Below are 12,796 nucleotides of genomic sequence, written 5' to 3'. Positions count from 1 at the left end.
GTCAAGCAATTAGTGCTAACATACATACATACATACATACATACATATATTTTATGCTTCAGTACTAATTGACTGCACTTCCCTAATTACAGTTGCATTTAATAAAAGTGTTCGCATTCATACATACATACATATAAACTTATTACTGTACGTATGTACATACATATGTATTTGATTTATTATTTAGTTTATTATCATTATTATTGTTGTAAAACATATTGGCATTGTTGAGTGAAGTGGGTTTATTTTTAAATCCCTCAATGAAGCTATTGTGCTCCCTAAAGCTTAGTGGCTGCATAGTAAATCGTAAGCGTACTAGGTATGTATGTACGTAAATATGTACATGTGTACTCCTAATGGACTGTACAAATAATATTCAGGTTTTAGCCATTTCTGCCATTTCAGAATGTCGAAATCGTGTTAGACGCGTTAAGTTAAGAACGCAAATGATTACCATCCAACGATACGTAGTATACAGGTATGTATGTATGTATGTACATAAGTATTCGCTTAAGTTAAATACAAGTATATCTATGGATGGTAATTGAGGAAATATGTATATTTTATCGCAGCTGTAGTTAATCTAATCAAGTGATAGTAAGTGAAGCATGAACGGTGCTACATAACTACTCGTTGATTGGTGGCTAAGTGAAATAGAAATGAATCGGAACCAGTGGCAATAACGACATTTTAAGTACGGTACCAACCGCATCACACATATCGAGGGCTTATGCATTAGGGCGAGTCGAAAAACCCTAAACTTTTGAACGAAAATTATATAGGTCTTAAAAGGTGCTATTTTAATCCTTTATTCTAGAAAAGAAATCCTGTTTCTCTACGACAATATTTACAGTCTGCAGAATGAGCTTGAAAAAATTTAAAATTAGAGTGGGAACACGAATTTTTCAAATTTTTACAACAACTTTTGTGTAGATCAAATCCGGAACTTATTTCTCTCATGAAATGATAAAAAATTAAATTGGACAAAATAAAAGTAATCAACATCAACAACATCAACATTTTAACCAATTAGTAAATTAAGTAGGAAATAAAGATCAATTGATTAAAATATTGATGTTACTTACTTTTATTTGGCCCAATTTAATTTTTTGTGATCTCGTTAGAGGAAATCAGAAACAAAAGATTATTAAGAATCAATGCCGTTTTTTAGCCACTCAAAACTTGCACTGATTTTATTAAAACTCTATAAGCCATTCAACTGAATACCAAAACATTTTCACATTTGGGGTATTCAAAACGTTGTCATAAGTGTCGTATTGTTGTATGTCTTAAAATTTAAACGGGGGCTCGTCAATACTCGAATTAAAAAATTTGTTGAATTTTTCTAGATTCTGCATAAAGGGTGACAATTGTGGTTAATGCATGAACAATATTTTTATAAAAAAAAAAAAACTTGATTGGAAAACATTGTACATACAATTCAACCCAGTGTTGAAGTTCAACCGCCCCCTGTATTGCAGTAACTTCAGCTTGAAAACGGCTACAGTGGTCGGATAACCGAAATCATTTTCCCAGCCCCAACTTCGCATCCTACCTTGTTGTCCAGTTTTGAATCATCCCTATAGAATTGGAGTGATCCGTTTTCTTCCGAAGCCCCGCCTCACCAAAACTCTCTATCTGCAATAGAAATTCTGTACCTCTTGGTAATTTAGCTGCTATTCCTAACGAACACAGATGCAAGTACACAACAATTGATCACCCTAGTGCATGTGAAAAGGGATATGCATACTTTGTTTTATTGGCAACATAAATTAACACAAGTCTTGTTTACTTTTACGTATCGCCATAAGACATATAACTTTTATTGTGCACAGAAATCGCAGGTGCAAAAGATACATCCCTTCCATATACTCTCCACATTGTCGTAGTTGTTGCAGAAATCTTTATCAAAGAAAAGCCAACTGCAGAAAAGTTGCTAGCTCACTCTCAATTAAATAAAATGCGAATATAATAAAGTTGTGTCATATTGTACTCGGATGTAAGCATCCACATATGTATGTACTTATTTATCTCGTTAATTACTATTAATTAAATTCAATTGCCTTTCACTAACATTTGTTGGCTATTTCATTTGCATTATTCCTCTGTGTTTTTAAATTTACAAAGATTCAACTGTGGAACGATAGTGAGCAGTGGCGTGGAAAAAAAGTATATCTATGAAAGGATAAGATATAGAAAAGGTTTACATTACTTATTCTGCTGTTAATGAGCGCATGCTGGTTTTTAATTTTTTTTTATTCCTTTGACATCATAAAACTGAAACTTTAAACTTTTTTTTAAACCTAAACCAGAAGTTATTTTTACTAGCAATCGATTTTAGAGGAATTGCTTATATCTGTACCATTATCCCGATCAATTACAAAATGGTTATCAATCGATGTGGTTTTGAAAAGCTTTGTTGCCACTTGTTTAAAAATTATATTAGGTAAGAGAAATTAGTATCACCATATGCGTGCCAAACGAAGCGGGTTTTTGGGGAGCGTTGCCACCTAATTACTATACATAAGTTATATGAAATACCAAAGTATGGATGTCAGACGAAGGAGTATTAAGAAATCTTTGAATGCTAAGAATATTATTGAGGTGGTGGAAGAGGGTTGCCACCTGCTCAAAAAGTTAAATTCAAATTATTTAATAAGCAGCGGTTTGAAAAATTTTATGAAATATGGTACTCGGATCTCTTATAACTCTAACTAACATTTGGAAATTTTTTTAATTTTTGAAATTCAATTTTGGGCGTTTTAACGCCATGCGGGTTCATTAGTTTTTTTTATCATTCAATTCACTGGGATTGGTACCAAGGCATACTTGTTGTGCTAAAAAAAAAATACGCGGCACCCCTACTCCTTAAATGTCTCCGAAAACAAGAAAACACAATGAAAACTTTATGCTCTTTTAGCTTTAATTTGAGGACTGAAATTGTTTTGATGATTTCATTATTTCCTTTAAGTTTATTGGGTGATACCACTGCGGCTGCTCCATCACTGCAAAAATATCCGCACACTTGCTCCATTTCAAAACATTTTTCTGTACACATTTGTGGACAGATTAAAAAATTTCGTCGCTACTGGTGTAAATCTCAAGTACTTCACTCATTAAAAGTTCTTCTTCGAGTTGTATTGCGAATGGGCACCATGTTGAAGTCTGATCAAACCGCTTGCGTTGTGTATGGAACGTTTAAAGAATTTGCAAGCGCCACACTAGTATACTCTAGCCACTAGCGGCACCCCAGGCACCCACTTTGGGAAAGCCTGGGTTAAAGGATCAATAATTTCCGTATTTCACAACCAATTTATGACTTCAAACACTATTTTTGCATTGGCAATAACGAAAAATATTTTAAAGCAGGAAATTTGTATGCGATTACAACAACAACAACGCACATCAATTTCGATATTTATAAACTTCCTAGAATGCTCCTCACGATTTCTGACTCATAGACTTTCGTTTTATTCAGTTTTTAAAGCTCAACACTTTGCTTATAATCCAAGAAAAGCATCTCATCGCATTAAGGTCACAAATGTTTATTTATATACCTAGCAAAGCTTCATACGAACTTGCTTATGCTGTGCACAGTGTTGCCAAGTTTTGAATTTGAAAAAGCACTAAAACTCAAGAATAGTCGCGTTTTTCTTACTGGAGTATTTAATGGACTCTGTATGCATTAAAAATTGTATTGTAGGGATGCCGGTTCAAATTTATTCTGTTTTCTATAAATTCAAATATTTTCGCTCAAAGAGTTCGTTAGATATTGAAATGCTGCTGCTTTTTTGAATAGTCGTAAAAAAATATAACAAATTCAGCCCAAAATAAAGGTTTGAAAAGCACTAAATTTAGTGCGAAAAGCACCAAGTTGGCAACAGTGGCTGTGCAGTTTACAAACGAAATCCATTGTTTAATATACACTGTAGTAAATTCAAATATACTTATTCGCTCGCAGATGTGCATCTTCTTTGCACTTGTTGCATCTGAACAAACGAAAAATAAACACACTTACAAAAAAAAAAAATAAAATTAAAAAAAAAGATATTGGAACGCATCAGGTGTAGATTTCCACTTTTCAACGCAGCAGTCGAAGCGTTGCAGCATGAAATCTTATATTTGATATCTTGCGGCAGTTGAAGCCACAGAAGCTGTCAGCACGAGTGGCGCAAACCCATTGAGATCGTCCGCAGCCTGAGCGACCATGGCCGCCTGTCTGCTTGCTGTGAACATTATAGCACATTTCTACGCTATATAAAACTGTATACATATGTATATACATATGCATGAATGTATGTAGTTCTGCACCTGTGTGCATCAGTACATGGATATGTATGGATGGATACCTGATTTAGCCGTTGCAATTTTGCCATCTCAAAGGCAGCAGCAGCGACATGCCGCACACCCCATATCCAAAGATCCATAGTGGAGATTACTTGGCGCTCCGTTGCACACTCGGAATGACACATAAGAATAATTGAGATTTCACTGCCGCTCGAATGAATGAGCGCGTACAAGCGTAAGTCTACTGGTGGACCATTAAAACCGATGATGGGATTTTCCAACTGAGTCATGAATATTTATTAGTGGTGGTGGAGATACACATGCATACATACATACATACATATATTCTAAATACGAAGGAGAAACAGGAAGTGTTTGGCGCTGCTTCCTTACAGCAGGAGGGGCAAAACAACAAAGGGTTTTTACCGAGGAAGTGCACTCATGTGTAGTACGAGAACTATGTATGTACGATCATTGACTGACTATTCGAAGATACTTATATTCGTATTAAAGCGTTTTTAAATTGCCACAAGTTGATGAGAAATGCCATAAAACATAAAAATCGTTCAGAATTTCAACGATGTAATCTTAACAGTACGCACACAAATGCTTAACACAGTAAAAATTATGTAATGCACAATACGATTGGGTGAAGCAGTGGGTAAGGATAGAGATGATGATGATCTCGCCACGACGGTCATAAAAACGGCATATCCGGAAATGAGCATACATATAAAACACGTCAGCTCATTTGATTGAGAATGCGCTATGATAAAATGCACACCCAGATAAGCGCATATGTATGCACTTATGTACCTTCATTACAGTTTGGGCTATAAACTTTTGTTGTAAACTACTTTTATTGTATGGTTATTGCCCTATTTTGTAACTCTTCTATATGTGTTGGTATAAGCATCATTGCAGAATAAGTTAATGATTCATAAAAGGCTGTCGGCTGTTCCCAGATACCCCGAAAGGTGTTAGAAGAAATGTGCCGCCTTAGTTGTTCAAGTGGTATCTTCGCATAGGAGAACAGAATAAATTGGCTAATGGAACCCACTCAACTATATAGAAAGGCTATGCTGTAATCCAGAAAACTAGATGTTGATGTCAGAGTTTACTTCGCTCCAGTGAAAGTTCAGCTGTCATTACCACTATCATTATCATTAACATTACAAATACCATTACAATTACCAGCAATCTCATAGCACTTACCATTACCATTAAAATTGTAATTACCATTACTAGTACAATTACCCTTACCATTACTATATCCATTACCGTTACATTCTGATAGTGTGTACCATTGCCATTACCATTAGCATTACCTTTACAACTATAATTACCATTACCGTTAACATTACCAATACTATTAGCATTATCATTACCATTACCTTTAAAATTACCATTGCTATTAGCCTTAGCAGTACAACTACCATTAACATTACTATTCTTCCTCTTATTTGCAACCGTTTTTTTGTTTGGGACCAGGCCAAAAACTTCGGAATTGCCCCTCGTTTTTAGAAGGGTGTTTCACTTGTTCATCCCAAGTAAAGATTGCATTTGGTCATTCCTTTGTATTCGTGGGCACTAGGGCATTCAATACCGAAACATTTTAACAATCCCGGGATTTCGGGATGTAAAAATTCTAGTCCCGGGATCCCGAGAATTTTCGAGATTTCGACTTCATTACAAAATTTTGCATTTTACAGTAGGTTCGCCTTTTTCAAACCACACAGATTCATGTTCACCACATTTGGTCTTAGTGCCCCTTAGTAAAAAAATATGTAATTTGATGTTTAAATATTTTTATTCCAAAATATCTATACTAAATACTTGTCAAAAACATTTACTCATATTTGCAGAAATCCCTTTCCAAAAAACCCCAACAAAGTAAAAGAAAGTACAGCTCTGCTACACCGTAAAAGCTTGTTGTGTTTTCATTTGCTACCAGATTTTTCGTTATTACACAGTTCTTGCACAAAATATAACAAGTACAGTTATTCAGGCAGGTCCTGAAATTCACGTTCAAGTGCAAATGGCTCAAGTTCACTTTGAAACCAAATTTCGGTGTTATGTATTTCTCCATGATGCAATAATACAAGGTGTTATCAGTTGGCAACTTCTCGCTCTAATTCCGCCATATTGACTGCCTTAGCTAAAACAGTGTTACTTCTTTAACAATTCTTTGCCTAATAATACAGTTGATTTTTTTTTTCTGAGTATACACATTTTGTTTTCTCAAAAAGGTATTATATCTTATTTTATTTCTTTTCATTGCGAATATACTATAAAAAAACAAATTTTGTTTAGAAGAAAATATGGGATTTTATATTTTTCCCCCAAATGGGGATTCATTTCTTCCCGTTTTTCTTTTTATTCTGTAAATTAATCAGTAAAAATCTCGGAATCCCGGAGCTATGATCCCCCGGTGATTTACTTATAGTTTTTTCCGACAGCCGGCGATCTTCGGCAGGCAATGGAAAACTTATGCCTGAGTTATAATGGATGTAACGGGATGGAGTAACTGTCACCTAACTATCTATTGTATGTGAAATAAATGCGATGGTTATAATGGACGGGGCGAAACGTAACGATTTGTTACCACGAGCCACGAGCTTTATAATCCTGGCATTAGGGTTTTCTCCCATGAAAAAGCTATCCATAAAAACGATCTGTAAAACTGTAGGCTCCTGCATTTGTGAGAAACCATTAAGCCGCAGATCACAGATTTGAAGAGAAGCTCGACCAAATATTTAGAATAAAGCATAGGGCCAAATCTTTGCATTCTGATTTTGCTTTTATTTTTTTTTTTTATAAACATTTTTTTGCCTAACAAAAAACCTTCTCGCCATTAGCCAAGTCATTGCTTTATTATTTATTATTTATTTTGTATTTTTATTCTTTGTAGAATTTGAAAATGAACCGCCGTGCAATGTCTTAGTAGAAGTTGCATTGCTATGCACACATTAATACCGCTCAGCAAACATTAAAAGTGAGTAGTAGTGAAAGACATCTACACTCAATTCGCGCGCTATCGTTTCTCATCCTCAGCTACACTTTTATCTTCATAGTCAAACGTCGACCACCGAAAATGATCAGTGCTTAGCCAATAAACCAGACGCATTAAGTAGCAATGCGTCCAGCAGCTAGATATCAGCAAACAACTACTGTTGCCACACGTCAATTGCCAACTTGTTGCTACTGTTCATGACACTGACACTGCCGCTAACGCTGCTACTGCTGCTGCTGCTGCTGCTACATATTGGCCTTGTCACGGCCACCAGTATTTTTTTTGTATTTAAGCGCGCATGCACTGCCACCACCAACGCTGCCACTATGTACTATTCCAAATGACTTTTCCCGTACTCTTTTCCGCTGACAACAACGACGCTCACCCAGCCGCCATACGTCTCTCACCGATCACCAACTGCCACTACCTTGGCTTTTTACTCATATACATACATACATATATCTGATACGCGTGTAGTGCGAAGATTCTGTCGACTTTTTGGTTGGTTGGTTGGTTGGTTGACTTGGCATGCTTCGCTGTGCTTACCATGAATTTCTGCTTTTAAGAAAAACAAATTACAACGCAAATCTCATTTATTTGCCGTAGCTCAAGGCGTTCGCACCAAATATTTAATCTTAAGCGATCAGCGATTTAAAACGGTTCGGAAGGTTGCGCGCTCTACTCATATCGAGGTGAATTCTTTTCGATATATATCCTCGCGCTGCATAAGAATTATGATGAAAAATTTTAATAGTTGAAAGAAATCTACAATTTTATGAAATGAAATAAGTGTAATGATTAAATTGCAATAACAAAAAAACATAAGCGAGACTTTTATTAAATGGTTTAAAAACAAAAGCAGCAAATCGTAACTTAGTATTTATTAAACCAATACCTGCGCAATAAATATTTTAAAGTGAGTGTTATCTAAAGAAAAATTTAAAGTTTTTGATCAAAAGTACTAAGATAAGAAATTTTTGACCAAAATAATGCTGACAACGTTAGTTGAAGGGTTCAAACTCTAATGTGATGGTTTGTGAATGCTATATCACTGTTTTTACCTGAAATTTAAATGGTTTATCTCAACGAAAAAAAAAAAACAGTTCACAATCTACAAACAAGATTTTTGATTATATTATTGGTCAATGCATTAAATATGCGTTACATAATATGAAATAAAAATCTTAGGGATCGTAACGTAATTTAATCGTTAGAATTAAATTTTTGTTTTTGCGATCAAATTAACCCATTATTTTATGATATTTATTGTGTCGATCAAGAGTAATCGGTATTTTTGGATTTTCATTATTTCGATTATATTACAACCGTTATTTTCAGTTATACTTTTCTAGATCATAAAAGTTTTAAATCAGTCCCCAATATAAAATGCTGGGGAAAAAATTAGAATCACAAAATCAGGATAAAGTTTGATCCCAATTTTAAAATTATTCTTAATCAAGAAAACCCGCTACTTTTTTATCTTAATTTTCCGATCAAATTAACTCGTTATTTTATGATTTTTTTTGATCTTGAATAATCGGTTTTTTTTTGGATTTCTATCTTTTCCATTATATGTCACAAAAACACAGTCTCCATCATAAGTATAAAGTTTTACCGAAAAAGACCAAAATTAACGATTATTCTTAATTGAAAAAAATAAGAAAAAAACAAGTAAGAAAGTCTAAGTTCGGGCGGAGCCGAACATTAAATACCCGGCGCATGTATTAAATATATGTTTTTTCACCCTTCCGAAACCTTCCGCTAGATAGTAAGCCGAGGTGTATCAATTTTGAGTAAATTAGCGTCCTTCAATTTCGAAATATTGAAGTTTCAAGCATTTCTTAAATTTACCGTTGTATGAGAATCGGCCGTTATTTTAGTCCGATTTCAATAATTTTCAACGTTTTGCTTACACGTGGCAAGTACAATAACCATACCGAGTTTGGTACAAATTGGTAGAACGGTTACCGATATACTTATATGTGATCATAAGTGGGCGGTGCCACGCCCATTTTCCAAAACTTTACCATAAACGTATTTCTTGGTAAAGAATTGTTGCAAGCATCAATTTTGAATAAATTAGCTTCAATATTTAATGATTTATCGAAGATTTTGTATTTCTCTAAATTACCGTTATATGGGATGTGGGCGTGGTTATTGTCCGATTTTAAAAAGTTTCGGCGGCTTTTTATGCTGTACCAAGGCCAACAACTGTGCCAAGTTTGGAAGAAATTGGTGCAGCGGTTACTGAGATATACATATGTAACCATAAGTGGGCGTGGCTACGCCCATTTTCCAAAAATTTATAATATTCTTATTTTTCGTCTAAAACTTATTATAAATATCAATTTTGAGTGAATAATCTCCAGTAGTTACTAAAATATCGCAGTTTTCGTATTTCTGGAAATTACCGTTATATGGGAAGTGGGCGTGGTTAAAGTCCGATTTCGCCCATTTTCAATACCAACCTACCTTGGATTAAGGGAAACCTACATACCAAATTTCGTTGAGATATCTCAATTTTTGCTCGAGTTATCGTGTACACGGACAGACGGACGGACGGACGGACAGACAGACATGGCTTAATCGATTTCTTTTTTCATCCTGATCATTTATGTATACATTTGTCTATATCTATCTCGATTCGTTTTGGCTGTTACAAACAACCGTTATGTGAACAAAATTAATATACCCTTGTGCACAAGTGCGCTCGGGTATAATAACGCCCAAAATTGAATTTCAAAAATTAAAAAATTTTCCAAATGTTAGTTAGAGTCATAAGAGATCCGAGTGCCATATTTCATCAAATTTTTCAAACCGCTGCGATTAATACCCATATTTTAATGATTCATTTAACTTATTAAATAATTTGAATTTAACTTTTTGAGCAGGTGGCAACCCTCTTCCACCACCTCAATAATATTCTTAGCATTCAAAGATTTCTTAATACTCCTTCGTCTGACATCCATACTTTGGTATTTCATATAACTTATGTATAAGTAAACTGGTGGCAACGCTCCCCAAAAACCCGTTTCGTTTGGCACGCATATGGTGATACTAATTTCTCTTACCTAATATAATTTTTAAACAGGTGGCAACAAAGCTTTTCAAAACCACATCGATTGATACCCATTTTGTAATTGATCGGGATAATGGTACAGATATAAGCAATTCCTTTAAAATCGATTGCTAGTAAAAATAACTTCTGGTTAAGGTTTAAAAAAAAGTTTAAAGTTTCAGTTTTATGATGTCAAAGGAATAAAAAAAATTAAAAACCAGCATGCGCTCATTAAGAGCAGAATAAGTAATGTAAACTTTTTCTATATCTTATCCTTTCATAGATATACTTTTTTTCCACGCCACTGCTTACAATCGTTCCACAGTTGAATCTTTGTAAATTTAAAAACACAGAGGAATAATGCAAATGAAATAGCCAACAAATGTTAGTGAAAGGCAATTGAATTTAATTAATAGTAATTAACGAGATAAATAAGTACATACATATGTGGATGCTTACATCCGAGTACAATATGACACAACTTTATTATATTCGCATTTTATTTAATTGAGAGTGAGCTAGCAACTTTTCTGCAGTTGGCTTTACTTTGATAATGATTTCTGCAACAAGTACGACAATGTGGAGAGTATATGGAAGGGATGTATCTTTTGCACCTGCGATTTCTGTGCACAATAAAAGTTATATGTCTTATGGCGATACATAAAAGTAAACAAGACTTGTGTTAATTTATGTTGCCAATAAAACAAAGTACTTATATCCCTTTTCACATGCACTAGGGTGATCAATTGTTGTGTACTTGCATCTGTGTCCGTTAGGAATAACAGCGAAATTATGAAGAGGTACCGAATTTCTATTGCAGATAGAGAGTTTTGGTGAGGCGGGGCTTCGGAAGAAAACGGATCACTCCAATTCTATAGGGATGGTTCAAAACTGGACAACAAGGTAGGATGCGAAGTTGGGGCTGGGAAAATGATTTCCGGTTATCCGACCACTGTAGCCGTTTTCAAGCTGAAGTTACTGCAATACAATGTTTTCCAATCAAGTTTTTTTTTTTTATAAAAATATTGTTCATGCATTAACCACAATTGTCACCCTTTATGCAGAATCTAGAAAAATTCAACCAATTTTTGAATTCTAGTATTGACGAGCCCCCGTTTAAATTTTAGGACATACAACAATACGACACTTATGACAACGTTTTCAATACCCCAAATGTGAAAATGTTTTGGTATTCAGTTGAATGGCTTATAGAGTTTTAATAAAATTAGTGCAAGTTTTGAGTGGCTAAAAAACGGCATTGATTCTTAATAATCTTTTGTTTCTGATTTCCTCTCACGAGATCATAAAACATTAAATTGGGCCAAATAAAAGTAAGTAACATCAATATATCAATCAATTGATCTTTATTTCCTACTTAATTTACTAATTGGTTAAAATATTGATGTTACTTACTTTTATTTTGTCCAATTTAATTTTTTATCATTTCATGAGAGAAATAAGTTCCGGATTTGATCTACACAAAAGTTGTTGTAAAAATTTGAAAAATTCGTGTTCCCACTCTAATTTTAAATTTTTTCAAGCTCATTCTGCAGACTCTAAATATTGTCGTAGAGAAACAGGATTTCTTTTCTAGAATAAAGGATTAAAATAGCACCTTTTAAGACCTATATAATTTTCGTATCAAAAGTTTAGGGTTTTTCGACTCGCCCTAATGCATAAGCCCTCGATATGTGTGATGCGGTTGGTACCGTACTTAAAATGTCGTTATTGCCACTGGCTCCGATTCATTTCTATTTCACTTAGCCACCAATCAACGAGTAGTTATGTATCACCGTTCATGCTTCACTTACTATCACTTGATTAGATTAACTACAGCTGCGATAAAATATACATATTTCCTCAATTACCATCGGGTGCATACATATGTACATACATACATCCATAGATATACTTGTATTTAACTTAAGCGAATACTTATGTACATACATACATACATACCAGTATACTACGTATCGTTGGATGGTAATCATTTGCGTTCTTAACTTAACGCGTCTAACACGATTTCGACATTCTGAAATGGCAGAAATGGCTAAAACCTGAATATTTGCACAGTCCATTAGGAGTACACATGTACATATTTACGTGCATACATACATACCTAGTACGCTTACGATTTACTATGCAGCCACTAAGCTTTAGGGAGCACAATAGCTTCATTGAGGGATTTAAAAATAAACCCACTTCACTCAACAATGGCGATATGTTTTACAACAATAATAATGATAATAAACTAAATAATAAATCAAATACATATGTACATACGTACAGTAATAAGTTTATATGTATGTATGTATGAAAGCGAACACTTTTATTAAATGCAACTGTAATTAGGGAAGTGCAGTCAATTAGTACTGAAGCATAAAATATATGTATGTATGTATGTATGTATGTATGTATGTTAGCACTAATTGCTTGAC

The 12,796-nt window shown here is 34.3% G+C and overlaps 1 protein-coding gene and 1 long non-coding RNA gene across 3 annotated transcripts in view; one reads left to right on the top strand and one right to left on the bottom strand.

Moving 5' to 3' along the window:
* LOC118737327 (IQ and ubiquitin-like domain-containing protein) overlaps window positions 1-12,796 on the top strand; it is a 53,316-nt gene that overhangs the window by 7,190 nt on the left and 33,330 nt on the right. The window lies entirely within an intron of this gene.
* Window positions 1-12,796, bottom strand: part of LOC118737331 — a 131,939-nt gene that overhangs the window by 86,171 nt on the left and 32,972 nt on the right. The gene's annotated exons all lie outside the window — the stretch shown is intronic.

This window comes from Rhagoletis pomonella, unplaced genomic scaffold (genome assembly GCF_013731165.1).
Source record: "Rhagoletis pomonella isolate Grant_MI unplaced genomic scaffold, Rhpom_1.0 Rhpom_scaffold_00004, whole genome shotgun sequence".
NCBI classification, from domain to species: Eukaryota; Metazoa; Arthropoda; class Insecta; order Diptera; family Tephritidae; genus Rhagoletis; species Rhagoletis pomonella.
Note: the sequence above shows the minus strand (reverse complement) of the source record. Positions and strands in the feature narration are given on the sequence as shown.